The sequence below is a fragment of the Alexandromys fortis genome, unplaced genomic scaffold (assembly GCF_014885135.2).
Source record: "Alexandromys fortis isolate MF-2015 unplaced genomic scaffold, M_Fortis_MF-2015_v1.1 scaffold_62, whole genome shotgun sequence".
NCBI lineage: Eukaryota > Metazoa > Chordata > Mammalia > Rodentia > Cricetidae > Alexandromys > Alexandromys fortis.
The window spans coordinates 8,094,299-8,099,525 of record NW_026067942.1 but is presented as its reverse complement, the minus strand read 5'-3'; the positions used below and the strand labels follow the sequence as shown (position 1 = coordinate 8,099,525).

The 5,227-nt window shown below is 53.4% G+C and overlaps 1 protein-coding gene and 1 long non-coding RNA gene across 2 annotated transcripts in view; one reads left to right on the top strand and one right to left on the bottom strand.

The window, feature by feature from the left end:
* LOC126505391 (uncharacterized) overlaps nucleotides 1-2,695 on the top strand; it is a 3,568-nt gene extending 873 nt beyond the window's left edge. The window contains exons 2-4 of the long non-coding RNA XR_007592892.1: nucleotides 1,127-1,555; nucleotides 1,668-1,761; nucleotides 1,997-2,695. This is a non-coding gene — a long non-coding RNA (uncharacterized lncRNA). The remainder of the gene's footprint in view (nucleotides 1-1,126; nucleotides 1,556-1,667; nucleotides 1,762-1,996) is intronic.
* Irf6 (interferon regulatory factor 6) overlaps nucleotides 1-2,851 on the bottom strand; it is a 16,520-nt gene extending 13,669 nt beyond the window's left edge. The window contains exon 1 of the mRNA XM_050148248.1: nucleotides 2,704-2,851. The gene's annotated coding sequence lies outside the window, so the exon portion shown is untranslated. The remainder of the gene's footprint in view (nucleotides 1-2,703) is intronic.
* Nucleotides 2,852-5,227: the final 2,376 nt, after the last annotated feature.

Below are 5,227 nucleotides of genomic sequence, written 5' to 3'. Positions count from 1 at the left end.
CCCCCCCCCCCCCCGCGCTGCCCCAAATACAAGGAACTCAACATAACTCGATTTCTGGCACTTTAAGAGCAAGGTATGACCTGAGCCTTCTGACCCAATTAACAGGTACTGCAACTGAAACCTTCCCCTTGGGAGCACAGCTTGCTGGGGCCGGTAAGCAGGGCACAGAGCCTCTAGAGCCCTCACTCTGGGCCCTGGTTTGGGATGCTTCACTGGGCATCCCATGGAGCCATTAAACCAGAGCGCATGTGGACACCTGATGGAAAGGGCTACTACAAGGCAGGAGGACTGGGAGATGGAGACAAGACTGGGTTCCATGAGACCCTGCCTTAAGAAGAAATATTTAGAAGGAATCTATACCCCCATGGCAAGAGCTGCCGCCTCCTCCCAGGTCCCATTCCTGCTAGAAGAGGATGAGACAGGGACAGGGGAGTCAGAACAAGGGAGGGGACAGCAGACCTATTAACCTAGCACTGGGCTCTGAGCAGTCACACAGCAGTCCTGATAAGTCCTGACTCTGGGTTTGTCACACATGAGAAATCTATCTCTTGTCTGGCCGTGTACCCAGAGTGTTTATTATAGTTGATTCATGGCCATCAAAAGAAGAAAGAAGAAGAAGAAGAAGAAGAAGAAGAAGAAGAAGAAGAAGAAGAAGAAGAAGAAGAAGAAGAAGAAGAAGAAGAAGAAGAAGAAGAAGGCGGCATCCAGCCCATGACAGCAAGAAGAGCCACCCCTGGATGCCGATGACTTAGATCTGCATCTGGATTCTCCATGTTCTCCTCAGATCACACATGTGTGGCCCCTCAGCCTGCCCTCCTCTGCACTGTTTCCTCCTCTGCAGCCCTCTGTGCCTTTTAAAAGTCAGTCAAGAGATCCTCGCCTGCTATCTGAGATTCTTAAAACAGGCATGGGGGAGGGTAAAGACAGCCAAGATGCCAGAGAGGAAATTCAGGGGCTGCAAAGCCCACAACCATGACCGTACATACTTACAGCAGCCTCTCCACTCTATAACACAGACAGCCGCACATGGGGAAGATATCGTAGTGCTTGTCCCACACCTTGTACGCTTCTCTATATGTTTATATATATATTATCCACATTATGCTTCAATTCCTACTTATTTTAGAATTGCAGCAGCATTTTTCTACGCCACAGGACAATGGCACTTCTCAGGAAGACCGGCAGCACCATCTTCCACATCAACATAATGCAGGGACTTTACAGTGTCCCCCTGCATTAGCTCACCCTCAGGATCCTAGAAGAGGGGCCAGCCCCGTTTGACGGCTGAGCTGACAAAAGCAGAGGGATGTTAAGTGGCTCCTATCTTACCTTGGGGTTGCCCCAAACCCTGCCATTGAGCCCTGCACTCTAAGCGTCCCCTACCTTCTTCTCCACATACGAGGTCACATCTAAACCATCAAGGACCCCACCACAATGGGGTGAAGAGATTAAAGGCACCCAGTCTTAAACGCACCTCTATCAGACCGCTCTAAACCTTCATGCCACTGAGCCTCAGCCCTGCCACATGAAAATGGAAGCTCGGTGCCTCTGACAGGTAGGAACCATCCAAGTGGCAAAGCCACCACCCACCTTCTCACGGTACGCAGAGAGCAGGGGCACTTTCAGGCTCCCCGGGGCACTAACTGTCCTCTTGTTCCCTGTTCCAGAAGCAGGTCCTTCACAAGAAACATCCCACCACGTCTGCAGCCCCTGCTGGGCCAGTTTCTGGGGCCACAGACCTCAAGCTGGAAGGCTGTCAAGGTTTGAGCTAGTTCTCAAAGGCAGCTGTTGGGGCTGTCCTAATTTCCCTGATGGGAACAGAAATACCGGCTCTGTGGATTTTAGCCATGCCTGGGAGTATATTCTGGGCCTCTGGTCACTTCCACAGGTCCCTCCTCCCCGCAGAATTGAAACTGGTGGGTGTCAGAGCCTAGTTGTGGGTCATTAGCAACTTCTCCAATCCCTGCCCAAGCACCTTGCCCTCTCCCTTCCCTAGCTTCCATCTTGATACCCACCAAGAGAACAGAGAAGGGATGGTGACCACTTTACCACCGAGCAGGCGCCCGCCCGTGAAGCACAGCAGCCCAGGCCTCCCTCCCAGGCAAGTATGGGAGACTTTCCCTGCGACGCCTCCAGCCCCTTCAGGCCAGGAGGGCCTCACCCGCAGAGCCGCCACGCCTAGCGCCACCCTCCCCAGCACCTAGCTTGGCTACCTGGAACTCCGCGGACCTCTCCCAGGCCCAGCCCGTGAAAGCTAAGACACTTGGAAAAAGGAAAACAAGTTGGCCAAAGCCCTGGGTCATCCTTATCTTAGTTCCCCCTAAACCGCCACTAGGACCCCAGGGCCTCAGAGTCTGGAAAGTCCCTGCTGGGATACAGGAGTCAGTCACCAAGCTAGCTAGTTAAAACCGGAGGGGCTGGGGTGGGGGATGCCTTCACTCCATCCAACCGCAGAGCAGTGAGGGCAGAGAACGAGCTCTTTCCGCGGGAAGGGGAAGAGTGTCCAGTCGGTGTGAGATCAGGAGGAGTCCGGTGCCGCCCTTAAGCTACATGGAGAAGGGTGCCCAGTACCCAGACTGGTGCGGGACACGAAACAGTGCCCAAGCCAGCTCCACCGCCCACACCAACTCCAGGGGACCCGGCCCCACCCGTCAGGTGTCCCTACTCGATCACGGTGGCCTGCCGACGCCAGTGTCCCCTCACCTGGCCTCAGTCAGTGTCCGGGAGCAGGTGTACAGGAATTCACGCCGCCACAGCACAGAAGTCCCCCCCGACGGCTAGGCGCGGCTGGGAACCGCGGGCTCCTCGGCGGCCCGCACAGGCCCGCACCTGCCCACCTAGGTGCCCGGAGCTCAGCGCCAAGCCCAGGTTGCCGCGGCCCCTGAGCCGTCTGGCCACGCCCTCCAGGTGTGGCCACATCCCCCGGAGATCAGGATTGGTGCAGTACAAGAAATCTGATACTTTGCGTTCTTGGGCCGCGGGCCCCGCCTTGCCAGTTCTACGCCCCTGCCACCGACCGAGGGAGCGGTGCCTGCGTGGGCCTCGCCCTGCGCGTGTCCGATGGTCCTGGGGACCCGGGAGGTTAGGAGGTCACGTGGAAATGGGAGGACGTCGCTCCTCCCGGAGTGACCCCGCACAAATGAGGGTTTGGTGACTGGCTGGCACCACACTAGCTTAGGGACCTGCGTAAGTGGACTCGGCTTTGAGAAGCTACGCCAGGACCTGTCAATGTGGCCTCCGGGACTGTCCGTGCGACCCCCGGTTCCACCTTATGTTCTCATCTATTCGAAGATCACTCCAATTTCCGCTTTCTCCATTCTCCAGGAAGTGCTATTTGAAAGCACAGGCCCTGGAGCCAGCTGTGGGGTTCAAACCCCCAACTTTATCAGGCACTAGAGACTCGGGAAAGTTTTCTCAGCTGTCTAGGCTTCCGTTTCTTGTTGTGGATTGACATTGCTAAAGGTGCCTGCCTTTGTGGGGATGTGGGCATTCGGTGAGCGTCGAAAGGACGTAGCACTCGGTTATTATTGAAGTGGCGGTAGAATATCCCATGGTGCCTTGCAGAGTAAGAAGGTGTCTCCTGGAATTCAAGTCCTGCATGCCTGAAGACCGTCACCCACCGCCCCCATCAATAGACCACCTATGAAAGCAGCGTCCAGCCAGTGAGGCAAATATCTCACCCCCAAATACCTCTGTCACAAGGAGATGGACCGTGGGCAAGGCACTTAGGAGGAAGGTTGGCGGTAGAACTCCTCTGTAGATTGTTTCCCTAATATATCATGGCCCCGGGTAAGAGCCTCTAACAGTGATAAAGGACTTCCCTCACTCAAGAGACTCTGTCAAGAAGATTGAGACTTCAAACTATCCAGATACAGCAGGCTAGAACCGTCATCTGAACACCAGAGGACAGGCCTCTGGGCACGTGTGTAGGGGATTGTGTAGATTAAGGTTAGCCCCTGAGAGTGTCTGTGAGGGGTTATCTTATTAAACATATCCATGTGGGAAGACCCAACTTAATTGTGAGCAGGACCACTCCCTGAGCAGGGCTTTCTGGACTGTATAGAATGGAGACATTAAGTCTCGCTTTAGTGACCGTGCATTCAGTGCTCTGTGCTCCTGACTGAGGATGCTGCAAGCACCCAGACCTTGAAATCCCAGTAGCGACAGACTGTATGCATGCCTGAATGGAGCCAGGACAAACCCTTTCCCCCTAGAGCTGCTTCTCCTGGATATTTTATTGCAACGATGCGAAGGAAAATAAGACAGCAAGTTGGAGACCAGCCTGGGATCAATAGTGAGATCCTGTCTCAAAAAATAGATAGATAGATAGATAGATAGATAGATAGATAGATGGATGGATGGATGGATGGATGGATAGATAGATAGATAGATAGATAGATAGATAGATAGATAGATAGATAAAATAAAGCAAGGGAAAGAGGGAGAAGCTGTGGCCTGGTGATGTGAGAAGTTGAGTGTGGAGCCCTGTAACTTTATGTTCTGGCCCCCAGGATCAGAGTGCAGTTTTATTTGGTTGCTTAAAGGTATGATGGCGTTAAAATGAGGTCATTGGGTTGGCCCTAAGCCAATACAACTGTTGTCTTTACAAAAGGAAGAGAGCTGAACACAGCGTAGAACGAATATGATTCAGAGATAAAGGAGATGGTTGAACTCAAAGGCAGACCTAGGGTTGCTTTCTTCCTACAGCCCTCGGCTTAAATGACACCACAGCATTGCCCTTCTGAAGGCCTGAATGACAAGGTAGTAAAGCCACCTGGCTATGGTATCTATTCTGGTGATCATAGTGAATTCACATAAGTTAGTTGGAGAGCCCTGGATTGGTGACAAACTTGGTTTTCTCCCGGTTCCAACTCAGCTTGGGATGTCACCAGTGCAAAAGCCCAGTAAGGCAGCAGGGCCCTAAGGCATGACTCAGCCCGCCTCCCTGTCAGTCACTGCCTGTGGTCACTCTTCCCTCTGCTCAGGGGAAGGGCTGGCTCATCAGCCCAGCCCACTATGACAGATGCTCAGGAAAGCTCAGGTCTTCCCTGGGGATGGGGAGGAGGAGGCTGGCCATTGAGATCAAGCAAATGCTGAGAGAGAGAGAGAGAGAGAGAGAGAGAGAGAGAGAGAGAGAGAGAGTGTGTGTGTGTGTGTGTGTGAACTCCCAAGACTAAAAGTGATTCCTCGAGGGTCTTCTGTAGAATTTTGAATGTTGGAGGTTGGG